Genomic DNA, 16,032 nt, shown 5'->3' with positions numbered 1-16,032 from the left:
CTTTTCTTTTCTTTTCTTTTTTTTACACTTCTTTGTTCTTCCCACTATTTTTTTTTTTCTATGTAGCAGGAACAAAGTACTTATTGGGCAATTCTTAGATTGCTTATGGCATTTTAAGGATATATGGAATAAATTAGCCCATTTTTGAAGACTGTAGATCTTTCTCAAATAAAAATTACTCAATGACGGAAAAAGTTCTAATCCCCCAGCTGCACTCTTGGGGCCAGAATAAACTGTCTATGACTGAATGAAGTGTCTGTCCAACTGGTCAGTCTGAAATGACAGTGTAGAACTTAAAAAGAGGGGCCTTTTAAATATAAGACAGATTTCTGTTCTATAAATGAACTGGGGTACAAATGCAAGGGTTAAAAATAAAGTTCTAAAAGTTTAGAGCTAACAGAGATGTTCTGACAAAAAAAATGCTGTGGGAAAACAACTTGAGAGAGAGGAACGAAATAAAAAGAGAAATCATAAATATGTGGTGTGGAAGTAACGGAGATCTCTAAACATTAGGAATTCTCTGGAGCATATTAAATTTGTCTAAATATACAGTAATACTGTATGTCCTTAAAAGTTTGGGAGTTGTCATTAGCAGCAGTGTACATGGATGCCGTTAGAAGTTCATTTCCCTATTTGAATTGAGTAAAGAGAATGCTATTTTATAAACCAAAGTAAGAAGATAACGATTTATTTTTTTAAGTATTTGTTAGCATGGGCTAAGAAAATGAGGCAAAGAACATAAAATGCCTTACTTATAATGTGCAAAGTAATAGAAGCATCATTATTTAATACTACTTTCAATTTTTAAAATATAGTAACGTGATAAGGATTATGTAAAAAAAATACAGCAACTAGTGTTCCCAACTTTTGTTTAAAACATGATTAAAAAGACAATTTAGGTGATACAGACGAACTTCATGAAGTGGGCAATCTCATTTTGGAGCATTGTATAGTGGGGCAGTAGGCAGGAAGGTCTTACAGGCTGAAGAATAAAGAACAAGGAAGAGAAAAATAGAAACTGATTGGCTGGGGCCATGTAGTCAGCCTTGTTTGAGGTGAGAAGGCCCACAGGTTGTTTGACTTGGGGCTTGGGTGACTGGATATGCTGCTTCCGGTCAAGCAGAGCATTTACAGAGACCTGAGGGTTTATCTGACTCTGGGTTTGCTGAAGTGGCCCCCCAGGCAGGAGCAGTTCATCTTGGGCCTGGAAAGTTATTTCAACACTTGAATATCTGGGGGTGAAAAGGCATTTTCATACACACATGTTTCTTTCTAAGGTTTGAAGAAAATGAACTTGCACACTTAAATTAAGAATATGGTAATCATTTTTAAAGAAAGAAGACTGAGAAAGCAGGAAAACCGTATAAAAATACGCTTATCAAATTTTTCACAGAATTAGAGAATTGGGAATTGAATCCCCTGTACAAAGGAAATAATGCTCTCAGGCTTCCTACATTATGAATGTCAACAGCCCTACTGGGAAACTGAGGCTCTACTCGCAAATCTCACCCTCATCCTACATGGATTTTTCAAGGTTAATTACTTTGCTATCTAATTTAAAAAAATTTGGCCTGTGTTTATTCTTTCTCATTCCATCACTGTTCAGAACCCATATTCTCTTGCTTGGGAAAAAAAATGTGAAATCACGTTTATGAAGGTGGAGGTGGGGGAAAGCACAGATATTCAGAGAGGAGTTTCAAATGCTACCATGGAAGTTGCCAGAATCCCTAAGCCACCCTTGGCAACTTACATATAATCTGACAAACAGCCCTGGACTGGTTTCTGTGTATACCCCCTCTCCACACTGAGACTCTGCTGCTTCTGACATTATATTTAGTCTCCCTCTTCCTGGTGCCTCCCTTCTCAACCCATCCCCTTCGACTTGGCATTCTGTATGTTCTTTCTTTTTCTTTCCCCTCTTACATCTTAAAAGTAATAATTAAAAAAAAAATGGACTCAAGACTAAAGGAATAACTGCATTAATACTCTCTCCCCCATACCACCCCCAAATCATGACTTGTAAGTTAATGAGGTAGCATATAGGACCATTTTTTTCTGACCTTTATTTATTTATTTATTTGTATTGGAGTATAATTGCTTTACAATGTTGTGTTAGTTTCTGCTGTACAATGAAGTGAATCAGCTATATGTATACCTATATGCCTCCCTCTTGGACATCCCTCCCTCCTGCCATCCCACCCATCTAGGTTGTCACAGAGCAACAAGCTGAGCTCCCTGTGCTATACAGCAGGTTCCCACTAGTTATCTGTTTTACACATGGTAGTATATTTATGTCAAACATAATCTCCCAATTTGTCCCACCCCCCCCTTCCTGCCCTGTGCCCACATGTCCGTTCTCTATGTCTATGTCTCTATTCTTGCCCTACAAATAGGTTCATCTGTACCATTTTTCTAGATTCCACATATATGTATTAATATACGATATTCGTTTTTCTCTTTCTGGCTTACATCACTCTGTAAGAAAGACTCTAGGTCCATCCACATCTCTACAAATGACCCAATTTATTCCTTTTTAGGGCTGAGTAATATTCCATTGTATATATGTACCACATCTTCTTTAACCATTCATTTATCGTTGGACACTTAGGTTGTTTTCATGTCCTGGCTGTTGTAAATAGTGCTGAAATGAACATTGGGTTACATGTGTCCTTTTGAATTATGGTTTTCTCAGAGTATATGCCCAGTAGTGGGATTGCTGGGTCATATGGTTGCTCTGTTTTTAGTTTTTTAAGGAACCTCCATACTGTTCTCCATAGTGGCTGTATCAATTTACATTCCCACCAACAGTGCAAAAGGGTTCCCTTTTCTCCACACCCTCTCCAGAATTTATTGTTTGCTGATTTTTTGATGATGACCATTCTGACCAGTGTGAGGTGATAACTCATTGTAGTTTTGATTTGCATTTCTGTAAATAATTAGTGATGTTGAGCATCTTTTCATGTGCCTCTTGTCCATCTGCATGTCTTCTTTGGTGAAGTGTCTTCTGCCCATTTTTAATTGAGTTGTTTGTTTTTTTGATACTGAGCCGCATGACCTATTTGTATATTTTGGAGATTAACCCTTTGTCAGTTTCTTCATTTGCAAATATTTTCTCCCATTCTGAGGGTTGTCTTTTCATCTTGTTTATGGTTTCCTTTGCTGTGCAAAAGCTTTTAAGTTTCATTAGGTCTCATTTGTTTATTTTTATTTTCATTACTTTAGGAGGTGGGTCAAAAAAGATCTTGCTGTGGTTTATGTCAAAGACTGTTTTCCCTATGTTTTCTTCTAAGAGGTACATTTATGTCTTTAATCCATTTCGAGTTTTATTTTGTGTATGGTGTTAGGGAGTGTTTTAATTTCATTTTTTTACATGTAGGTGTCCAGTTTTCCCAACACCACATATTGAAGAGGCTGTCTTTTCTCCATTGTATGTTCCTGCCTCCTTTGTCGTAAAGTAGGTGACGATATGTGTGTGGGTTTATCTTTGGGTTTTCTGTCCTGTATCATTGATCTTTATTTCTGTTTTTGTGCCAGTACCATATTGTCTTGATTACTACAGCTTTGTAGTATAGTTTGAAGTCAGGGAGCCTGATTCCTCCAGCTCTGTTTTTCTTTCTCAAGGTTGCTTTGGCTATTCGGGGTCTTTTGTGTTTCCATACAAATTGTAAAATTTTTTGTTCTAATTCTGTGAAGAATGCCATTGGTAGTTTGATAGGAATGGCATTGAATCTGTAGATTGCTTTGGGTAGTAGAGTCATTTTGACAATATTGATTCTTCCAATCCAAGAACAGGGTATATCTCTACATCTGTTTGTGTCATCTTTCATTTCTTTCATCAGTGTCTTATCATTTTCTGAGTACAAGTATTTTGCCTCCTTCGGTAGGTTTATTCCTAGGTATTTTATTCTTTTTGTTGAGATGGTAAATGGGATTGTTTCTTTAATTTCTCTTTGTGATTTTTTATTGTTAGTGTATAGGAATGCAGGAGATTTCTGTGCATTAAATTTGTATCCCGTGACCTTACCAGATTCATTGATTAGTTCTAGTAGTTTTCTGGTGGCATCGTTAGGATTATCTATGAATAGTATCATGTCATCTGCAAACAGTGACAGTTTTACTTCTTCTTTTCCAGTTTGTATTCCTGTTATTTCTTTTTCTTCTCTGCCATGGCTAGGACTTCCAAAACTATGTTGAATAAGAGTGGTGAGAGTGGACATCCTTATCTTGTTCCTGATCATAGTGGAAATGCTTTCAGTTTTTCACCATTGAGAGTGATGGTTCCTGTGGGTTTGTCATATATGGCCTTTATTATGCTGAGGTAGGTTCCCTCTATGCCCATTTTCTGTAGAGTTTTTATCATAAATCGGTCTTGAATTTTGTCAAAAGCTTTTTCTGCATCTATTGAGATGATTATATGGTTTTTATTCATTAATTTGTTAATATAGTATATCACATTGATTGATTTGCCTATATTGCAGAATCCTTGCATTCCTGGGATGAATCCCAGTTGATCATGGTGTATGATCATTTTAATGTGTTTTTGGATTCTGTTTGCTAGTATTTTGTTGAGGATTTTTGCATCTGTGTTCATCCACTATATTGGTCTGTAATTTTCTTTTTCCGTGATATCTTTGTCTGGTTTTGGTATCAGGGTGATGGTGGCCTTGTAGAACAAATTTGGGAGTGTTCCTCCCTCTGCAATTTTGGAAGAGTTTGAGAGGATGGGTGTTAGCTCTTCTCTAAATGTTTGATAAAATTCACCTGTGAAGCCATCTGGTCCCGGGCTTTTGTTTGTTGGAAGTTTTTTTTTTTTTTTTTCGATATGCAGGCCTATCACTGCTGTGGCCTCTCCCATTGCGGAGCACAGTCTCCGGACGTGCAGGCTCAGCGGCCATGGCTCACGGGCCCAGCCGCTCCGCGACATGTGGGATCTTTCCAGACTGGGGCACGAACCCGTGTCCCCTGCATCGGCAGGCGGACTCTCAACCACTGCGCCACCAGGGAAGCCCCTGTTGGAAGATTTTTAATTGCAGTTTCAATTTCATTACTTGTGATAGGTCTGTTTATATTTTCTGATTCTACCTGGTTTAGTCTTGGAAAATTGTACCTTTCTAAGAATTTGTCCATTTGTTGATAATTGTCCATTTGATTGGCATCTAGTTGTTTGTGGTAGTCTCTTATAATCCTTTGTATTTTTGTGGCGTCAGTTGTGATTTCTCCTTTTTCATTTCTAATTTTATTGATTTACGTGCTCTCCCTTTTTTTTCTTGATGTGTCTGGCTAAAGGTTCATCAATTTTGTTTATCATCTTAAAGAACCAACTTTTAGCTTTCTTGATCTTTGCTATTGTTTTCTTCATTTTTATTTCATTTATTTCTGCTCTGATCTTTATAATTTCTTTCATTCTACTGACTTTGGGGTTCTTTGTTCTTCTTTCTCTAGTTGCTTTAGGTGTAATGTTAGATTGTTTATTTGTGATCTTTCTTGTTTTTTGAGGTGAGATTTATTGCTGTAAACTTCCCTCTAAGATCTGCTTTTGCTGCGTCCCATAGGTTTTGTGTCATCGTGTTTTTGTTGTCATTGTTTCTATGTATTTTTTAATTTCTTCTTTAATTTCTCCAGTGATCTCTTGGTTATTTAGTAGCGAACTGTTTAGCCTCCATGTATTTGGCGTTTTTACAGTTTTTTTTTCCTGTAATTGATTTCCAATCTCATAGCATTGTGGTCAGAAAACATGCTTGATATGATTTCAGTTTTCTTAAATTTTCCGAGCCTTGATCTGTGACCCAAGCTGTGATCTATCTTGGAGAATGTTCCATGTGCAGTTGAGAAGACAGTGTATTCTGCCACTTTCTGGTGGAATGTCCTGTAAATATCAATTAAATCTATCTGATCTATTGTGTCATTTAAAGCTTGTGTTTCCTTATTTATTTTCTGTTTGGATGATCTGTCCATTCGTGTAGGTGGGGTGTTACAGTCCCCTACTATTATTGTGTTGCTGTCACTTTCCCCTTTTATTGTTGTTAGCATTTGCCTTATGTATTGAGGTGCTCCTATGTTGGGTGGATATATATTTATCATTGTTAAATCTTCTTCTTGGATTGATACCTTGATCATTGTGTAGTGTCCTTCTATGTGTCTTGTAACAGTCTTTATTTTAAAATCTATTTTATCTGATACAAGTATTGCTACTCCAGCTTTCTTTTGATTTCCATTTGCATGGAATATCTTTTTCCATCCCTTCACTTTTAGTCTGTATGTTTCCCTAGGTCTGAAGTGGGTCTCTTGTGGACAACATATATATGGGTCTTGTTTTTGTATCCATTCAGTGAGCCTGTGTCTTTTGGTTGGAGCATTTCATCCATTTACCTTCAAAGTTATTATTGATATGTATGTTCCTATTGCCATTTTCTTAATTGTTTTGGGTTTGTTTTTGTAGGTGTTTTTCTTCTTTTGTGTTTCCCACTTAGAGAAGTTCCTTTAGCATTTGTTGTAAAGCTGGTTTGGTGCTGCTGAATTGTCTTAACTTTTGCTTGTCTGTAAAGCTTTTGATTTCTCCATCGAATCTGAATGAGATCCTTGATGGGTAGAGTAATCTTGGTTGTAGGTTTTGCTCTTTCATCACTTTAAGTATATCCTGCCATTCCCTTCTGGCCTGCAGAGTTTCTGCTGAAAAATCAGCTGATAATCTTATGGGGCTTCCTTTGTATATTTTATTTTGCTTTTCTGTTGCTGCTTTTAATATTTTTTCTTTGAATTTAATTTTTGTTAGTTTGATTAATATGAGTCTTGTTGTGCTTCTCCTAGTGTTTATCCTGTATGGGACTCTCTGTGCTTCCTGGACTTGGGTGACTATTTCCTTTCCTATGTTAGGGAAGTTTTCCACTATAATCTGTTCAAATATTTTCTCAGACCCTTTCTTTTTCTCTTCTCTTCTGGGACCCCTATAATTCGAATGTTGGTGCTTTTAGTGTTGTCCCAGTGGTCTCTGAGATTGTCTTCAATTCTTTTCATTCTTTTTTCTTCATTCTGCTCCTCGGCAGCTATTCCCTCCATTCTGTCTTTCAACACATTTGTTCATTCTTCTGCCTCCGTTATTCTATTATTGATTCCTTCTAGTGTATTTTTCATTTTATTTATTGTGTTGTTCATCTCTGTTTGTTTGTTCCTTAGTTCTTCTAGGCCTTTGTTAAACATTTGTTGTATTTTCTCCATCTATGCTTCCATTCTATTCTAGCGATTGTGGATCATCTTTACTATCCTTACTCTGAATTCTCTTTCAGGTAGGTTGCCTATTTCCTCTTCATTTATTTGGTCTTGTAGGTTTTTACCTTGCTCTTTCATCTGTGACATATTTTTTTGTCATCTCATTTTTTTTTCATCAGTGGTATTGTGTTCCTGTCTTATTGGTTGTTTGGCCTGAGGCCTCCAGCACTGGAGTTTGTAGGCTGTTCGGTAGAGCTGGGTCTTGTTGCTGAGATGAGGACCTCCGAGAGACCCCACTCCTATGAATATTCCCTGGGTTCTGAGGTTCTCTGTTAGTCCAGTGGTTCAGACTTGGAACTCCCATCACAGGAGCTCAGGCCTGACCCCTGACTCATTAACCAAGATCCTGCAAGCTGCATAGGGCGGCAAGAAAGAAAATAATTAGCAGAACAATAACAAAGAGTAAAAAATAAATAAGATTAGAGAACTAACAGATATATTAGAAAAAATTAAAAAAATAAAAATATAGATGAAACAACCATAAGGTAAAACAGAACTACAATAGCAAAAAAGAGGGGGAAAAAAAAAAAAAAAAAAAAGGCCAGAAAAGGCCTTGGCTGTGGGGGCCGGGTCTTAGGCAGGGGCTGGGTTTAGGCCTTGGGCGGGGACTATGCTTAAGACCCACAGGGCTGGAAAAGGCCCTGGGGGAGTGGGGTGGGGCTTAGGCTCAATGCAGCAGTTGGGGCCCAGGAGTACCTCTGGCCTTGGAGGGTGGAGGATCAGGTCCGGGACCCAATCAGGCTCCCTGGGTCTGAGTGGGCAGGGGAAACACTAGGCACATTTCCCTCCATCCATTCCTGGAGGGTCCCTTCCCATTGGCCTCTCTTATTCTTCCCACTGAATCCCTCCTATGCCCCTAGGACTCATGTGGCCAGAGGGGGCCCCGGAGGGCAGGGGACCAGACCTGGAAGCCCAGCAGGCTTCCTGAAGCTGAGTGCATGGGGCAAATGCCCACGGTGCTTCCCCTGATTCCCTGGTCCCGGAGGGTCTCCCCCATCCACCTCTCCTCCTCTTACCCCTCCTCCCTCCCATGCCCCTAGGACACACGAGGCCAGAGGTGGCCCCAGATAATGGAAGACCAGGCCCGGGAGCCCAGCAGGCTTCCTGGGGCCCAAGTGGGCTGGGGAAATGCTGGCTGTACTCCCCTCTGATCCTCCGAGCTCCCAGGGCCCCTCCAGGTGTGGGAACCCATCCCCTCTCACAGCCATCCCTCAGGGGTGCCAGTCCTGTCTGGCCTCCACTTCTCCTCCCCCCTCACTCCCCCCCATTTCCTACCCTGTAGTTTGGGGGTTCCTCCCGTCTCCCTGGTCTTCAAGTTCCCCCACCAGCATCCGGCAGGTGCCCTAGTTGTGGGGAGACTTGAACTCCGTGTCTTCCCAGGCCGCCATCTTGACTCCACCTCTGACCTTTGAAGACACATGATTTATCATACATTTTTCTTATCTGACTCTCTTCATTCAAACTCAAGTATCCATGTCATATCTATTGTCAATACTGTATGATGAGAGTTTAATGATTATTCTTTATGGTATGAGGCTACGGTAACCTTTCCTGGAGGACAAATGTGACATTGAATAAGTCATGCTTTGACACTTGTATCCCCCTCAGCATCCTTTCTTTTTGCTTGCTCACTCTCATTTAAGATCTTCATGAAACTCATGAAGCCTAAATGCCGATTTACTCAGATTTGCTTTTCCTGGAACCTTGACTCTGCCAAATCAATCTTTGTCTTCTAATACTGCCCCCCAACCCCCCAAAAAAGGAACTACCCTGTACCTCATTCTTATTCATTTGACAAGAAACTGAGTTGATAAAGTATTTTAGGAGTTAGACTTTTCAGAACATGGTATTTTTCCTGTAATAGTACATTCTTAAAAGTCTACAAAGTCTGTAACAAAAGGACTCTTAAATGATAGAAATTCAGACAGTTTCAGGGGTGGAGGTGATGCGAATGAGGGAAGGGTAGAAAATCTGGTGTAGAGACGTCTTTTCTGATCTCATTTTTTGCCTAGGCTTTGGGAGAGATGTTTAGGGGTCATGAAGTGTATGAAGACTAGGAATATCAGATAAACGTGAGTTATGTAAAGCTGGTCATAAATCTTCACTAACCAGGCTTTGGAAACTTGTTGCATTTTAAAGTCTTGTTTGCATTAAACCTTCTTAATCCTCTGTTACCCTCTAAAGTATTGATCTTTTATTGGTTTATGCATTTGTCTGTCTCCTGGCAGTCCTCAATTTATCATTTTCATTATTTTTCTGTACATAGAGAACCTGAAAAGTGATAAACTACCTGCATAAACTGGATAGCCATCATGTTCTCTCTGAAATAAAACTATTGATTTATTTTAGTGAGGCAGTGAGGGTTCCAAGTCCATATTTGCAACATTAACAATACTAACTTATTTGGGGAAAAGAAGTTTAATAATAATACCATTCTAGCAGAGAATACAGGGAATAAATATGGTGAAACCTATAAAAATTCATACATTTTCTGTTTCTACAGATAAAACTGAACTGTAGCAGAGTCATACGCAAAGTATAGGTGTCAAGATAGTTTTTGCCTTTTAATAAAAAGAGAAAAAATGTTAAGGGATCTACTGCTGTGGTACACTCCTCTCTCATATTTTACTGCAGTTTTACCCCAGTTTTCATCTTCTTCATTTTACAAAGTTCTAAATCACAATTTCTATGCCATGATGTTTTCTCTAAGTGACCTATCTCTCTCTTCCCTACTCCTCTGGATAACTGTCATTCAGTTGTCTCTTTTCTTTCAATGTTTCCCTTATGTTTCAGTTTGCTTCTTTTCCTATGTCTTATTAGAAGCATGCTTTGGGCTTCTAGTTCTCTGCAAATCATGTTTTTCCTTTCAAGGAAAAATAATGCTGAGGTTTCTGTTAAGATCTTTGTCTTGTTTAATAATTTAAAATGTTCAAATCATCTTTACAACATTGTCTAAATTATCATCCTCAGTTACATCAATTTGTTAGGCGGCTGTTGTAATCCTCTCTCTTCACAAGTGGAGAAACTTGGGACTCTGAGACATTAGGACCTGATTTAAGATCATACACTTAGTCAGTGACAGCATGAAGACAAGAGCTGGGACCTCCCTGCTCTCTGTGTGATGTTCAGCACATGAGCTTAGGCTGGAAGCGGTCATAGAATATACCATTCTAATCTATTTTGAAAATACACTTTGGACAAAGATTTCAGTGTCAAAATCAATGGAAAATGAGTTTAATACTCTCCAGAGGTTTACAAGTGACAAAGTGTTGATCAATAGAGCTTAAAAACTTGTCACAAAATATATTACTCTCCCACTGACAGCTGATGTCATGAATTTTTCACATTTATACCAGTGAATTCTGCTGCATCTATGATCTAGACATGTAGACTGGACAAGGACATATTTTCAAGTCAAGAATATTAGAACAAGATGTAAACTTACCCTCTTAGTTAAGCTTGTGACTCATTATTCATAGTGAATTTCCTGCTGTACAACAAGCCCACTCAAGCCTAAGGACCTTTGTCCCTGCTATTAACCCAACTGAAATTCTCTTCCTCTAGATTTTGTGTGCTCTGTTTTGTTATGAAACACTCAGTTTGGTTGTCAAGTGTCATTCAGAGAAGACTTTCTTGAACAACTGTCTAAGGTAGTTCCCTACCCTTGGTCACACTGTGTCATATCACCATTTGTAGGGTTGTCTCATGGCATTTATCAGTATCATAAATTCAGTTATTCATTATTTGCTTAATTGTTTATTTTTTCACCCTCTCTTCAGAATGGAACTTTATGAGAGAAGGGTCCTGCCTCTTGTTCAACACTGTGCTTTTAATTTTATAATTCCATGTGTCTTGTTCAACATTGCATCCTCAGCATTTAGAAGAGTGCCTGGCTCATAGTAGATGCTCAGTGCATCTGTATTAAAGAAACAAATTAATTCATGACACATATTTCTTCTACAGATTCCCAAATGTTTGACACATATTTCGTCTACAGATTCCCAAAAGTTGACAATCCAGCCACTGTTTGAGATGGAATTCAAAGAAGCCAGGAATGTTTTTGAATAGTTTAAATTATGATGTTTGTTTAAATATTAATGAAAATCAGCCTCCCATAGTTTCCATTTATTCTGCCAGTGGAGGTCAGTTTTCTGTTTACAGCATGAAAACATTGAATCTCCTTTAGCTTTCCATCCCTTGAAATGATGGATAAAGTGTCCTTGTCCTTTGTGTGTCTCCTCTTTTCGTAGTAAACCTTTTCTACCCCCTTTTGCTGGGTGCTCATATTGCATAGTTCTCAAATCTCCAACACCCTCACCCCACCTCTCCCCACCTCCTTCTTTGGCTACACTTCAGCTGGTCCATGTTTCTCTTAAAAAGAGTTCTATCAAGTGCAGGAAGGACCCTAATCTCCCTCCTCTTGGAAGGCTGGAGAAGTGTGGTTAATGCTAAGAGCTTTGGAGTAGATCAGATCCAGGCTCAAGTCCTTCTTTTACTTAGGGGCTGACTTGAGGTGAGTAGGCATGTTTTCTAAGCCTCAGTGTTCTCATCTGTAAAATGAGAATGAGAGGGGAAAAAAGGTAATCAGGTATATAAACCACTCATTTGAGTTTGAAAATACCTCTCTCCCCCATGATTTTTGGTCCAATTGAGAAATTGATGCAGGTATAAACCAGGAATAAAAATATCAGCTTTAGGGCTTCCCTGGTGGCACAGTGGTTGAGAGTCCACCTGCCCATGCAGGGGACACGGGTTCGTGCCCCAGTCCGGGAAGATCCCACATGCTGCGGAGTGGCTGGGCCTGTGAGCCATGGCTGCTGAGCCTGCGCATCCGGAGCCTGTGCTCCACAATAGGAGAGGCCACAACAGTGAGAGGCCCGCGTACCACAAAAAAAAAAATAAATAAATAAAAATCAGCTTTATTGCTGATGAAGGTGAACTAGAGAGCACAGATGGTGCTGATCCTAAATGGGCTTCCTAGTACTTCCTTCACTTGTCTAGGTGGTAAACTAATAGTTAACTAAGTCCTCTAGTTATTTTTATCCTAACTGCTCTCAAACCAAGTTACCCTAACTTTTTCCCTTTCATCTGTTAAGCAAATAATTTTATAAATATTTGTATATATATGTGTGTATTTGTATAAATATACACATACATATACATATATATGTGTTTCCATTTAAAAATGTAGTCTCATTATTCCAGCCTGATTATCTTATTGAAATTAGTCTTCTATAATTGAATAAATTGGGCATCCCACCAAGAGTTCTGTCATGTATTAATTCAATAAGCTGACTTTCCAAGGTTCCTTTTATGCCATTTAACATAAATGTTGATCAAGATATGGTCAAAAGCAGAGTTACATGGCACATCACTGGTGTTTTGCTCTACAGTGACTTCTTGAGTAAGACTGAGGGTATAACTAACCCTGCTTTCATCTCAGCAATGTCTCTTCATCCTGTAAACAAGAATATTGTTGGAGATACTATCAGATTTCTGTTTTGAATTATAATTCTCTGTCTACAGCTTTGCCTTGCTATGTCAGTATATTATTTTTATTTTTAAAGTCTCATTCCTTATTCATAGCGTACCTGTGCAATCCTGTAGTGCTTACTACACCCTTTTCTAAATGCTCAAGAATAATTTTGGAACTTTGCCAGAATCTGTATCAAGTCTATTTGTAAGTCTGAAATCTGTCCTTTGAACTATGGAACACTCACCCATGGAAACTCACTCACTTGATTCCTCAAAGATAAGAGTAGAACAGCCGATTACAACTTCAAAATTTTCTCTGTATGCTTAGAAGTAATTTGTAAGGGGCTAGAGACTCAGCTTCATTAAACAGTTGGGTGTTTACCTACTATCATTTTCCTTATCTTGGGCTCCAATTTTATTTTACCCCCATGTGTTTTACACTTTCCAGGGCAAAGATTATCCTCTTTGATAGCATACCTGGAAAAAAGTAATCTGCTTACTCTTAGCCTTTAACCCATTTACCCCAAGTAATGGGCCAAACCCTTCTTTTATCTTATCTAGCCTCTTAACATATAGATGGAAAAGGTCTCTGGTAGTTGTGCCTAACATTAGCTTAAGAAAAAAAGCATCTTTTCCTTTTTATTTGCTTTTGACTTTCATGACAATATCTGTGCTACCCTTGTATTTATTAATATTTGTTCTGGGTGTCCTGTCATAGTCACATAACACCAAACCAAAGCAAGACAAGGAAACAAAATCACAAAAGACTTAGAGCATTTACTGTTTGCCAAATTCCTCTTTTGGTAGATAATTGTTATTATATTGACATTACTTTATTATTATTTTATTCAAATTTATGTCCCTACTAAGTCATACTGCCTTTCAGAATAATAGCAATCTCTCGCTTTGGAGACATCTTGATAGCAAATTCAGCTGGCCAGATTTTAAGGTTTCATGTGTCAGATTAGGGTGTGCATGTATGTTGTATACTGAGAATATGTTTTAAGTTCAAAGTGGTAGCCCAAGCTAAATTTAATATAACTATAATACCACTATTTCACAATAGACCCATAACACCTCAACTGCATGGGACCAACAGACAAATGTGACTGAGTGGATCTGTGCTGACACAGGCAAAATTTTGCCAAACACATTAAGAACTGCTTAAGTTTTATTCCTGTTGATGACCAAAAGTTGTGTTCATTTTTATGGTTTGTATTCTAAGACTGAGTAATACAAAATTTCTTAAATTTCAGAAATGTTGAGACTGGTTTCTTCTCACTGTGAAAATTCATTGTGTGCTAGTTTCCCTGGTATCAGAAATCATTCTACACCATGACAACAGCTCACATTCTGGGGAATAGTACACCCAGATGCATCTCCTTTTCTATAAAATATGAAGTCAGCAGTTAAACTTGTTCTGCCATGTACTTCATGTGGGGTAGTGGTGGTTATAACTACTGAGTTTGGCTTTGGATGGACATTTGTCTTGATGGACCAGGCAGTTCAGGTGAGACAGTACCATCTCCTGCCCACCCTCATTACCTTATAAAAGAAGAAACCTGAGCTGAGAGACCTCAAGTGACTTTTCAGGTCATAAGAAACGAGTAAATGGCAGTGTCAACAAAGTAGCCCTTCTAACTTTAATTTAACTTTTTGTTTTACCACAGATAGAGACAAGCTAGCCTTTCTTAATTCTTGAGAAAGTTCATTCTAATCCAATAAGACATGTTGAAAAAATTATTCAAATGTAAGGAAGGGAGAGAGGAGTTTATGTAATATTTAAGAAGATGAGAGACCTTTGTGATCAGACAGACCTAAGTTTAAATTTCATTATCAAGCAGCATGACAACCTTGGGCAAACTACTGAACCTCTCAAAACAAGTGTTCCATCTGTAAAATGAGTATAAAATGAGATTATGTATATAAAGTTCTAGAATAGTGTTTATTGAGCACACAGCATGTGCTCAATAAGCAATCTTATTTTTATATTAAATTCATTATTTTAATTTGATGTTTTATTTACTCTTAAAAGAGTAATCTCAAACTAGTTTACATAAATATTATTGTAGCCAGATACTAATATTAATATAATGTATTTTACATAATATTTGTTAGGATTATCACAGTGTTCTAAAAATTACTACTTAGGGTCAGATTTTATTTTCTATTATAATTTAAATGTATAACATCAGATTATTTATATTGTAAAGCTAAGGAGAAATCTTTTAACCTAAGACTGTCTTTCAGTGTCTACTTCAGTGTTGGATGTAGCAAATAATTTTTATGAGGATATTAAGATGGAGAACTTTATTCAATCTTTGCTGTCAGGGGTGGGGGTCAGAGCAAAATAAAGATGAGAATTAATGTTTTGTTGAAGGGAATGATGCTAGTGCTAGGGAGGAATTAACAAAACCTGGGACAAAGAGGCTAAAAATATCTAAGGATACAACATTTCAACTATTTACTAGGATTCAGAGCTAATCAGTACAATGAGTAGCAAGTTCTCTTCCATTTTTTGCCTGAATGTGATGTTTAAAGGGAAGGAGCGTCTAGAGGTGAAGTAAATTTAAAATCCGAGGGATTATAAACTGCAGACCTGAAAATCTTCATGCTCCCTGTCTTTTAGTTCATTAATTATAGGTGATGAACTTTAAAAAGAATTAAACCAGTTAGCTTTTAAGGTGCCCATCTAAAAAAGCTTAAGAGAGTAGCTGACAGCTCTGGAAGAATTTAGAAAACACTGTAATCAATTCTTAGATTATCCAAGTTTTTTTTAATTTCCTTATGCCACATGAGACACCACCCTGGTCACTTCTGGTTTCTTCAAGTCCTTCATCTTCTGTGGCTGCATATTATACAACCAAAGAAATAATTTTCTGTTTATAGTGTTCAACTGGTTTTTGTGGCAAAGGTCAAAAGGTAATAAATTGAGAATTTAACTTCTATTGGACTAAAAGGTAAGGAAATGAATTTCTATCTCTATCACCATAAATCTACAGAGGTGCTGGCCACGGAGTCTAAAACAAATGACCACTCTCCATGTCACATGTCAAACATGGATTGTTCACAGGTGGCTGGAGCGAACATTTGGCTCTTGGTTACATTTATAAGCAATCAGGGGTGCAGTTTTTTTCTCAAGTCTACTTGTTCCCATAGGATACTATCTGGCTTCTATACAGATTTCTTAAAGGTGATCGAATGACAGTTTCATACACATTTAAAAAATCTCTTAGTGAAAGTTTTACATGTATATTGAAATAGTTCCCATGGCACAATATTTCTTTGTCG

Source organism: Hyperoodon ampullatus (assembly GCF_949752795.1).
Source record: "Hyperoodon ampullatus genome assembly, chromosome: 4".
In the NCBI taxonomy this organism is placed as follows: domain Eukaryota; kingdom Metazoa; phylum Chordata; class Mammalia; order Artiodactyla; family Ziphiidae; genus Hyperoodon; species Hyperoodon ampullatus.
The sequence above is the reverse complement of the archived record's forward strand: the minus strand, read 5'-3'. Positions refer to the sequence as shown.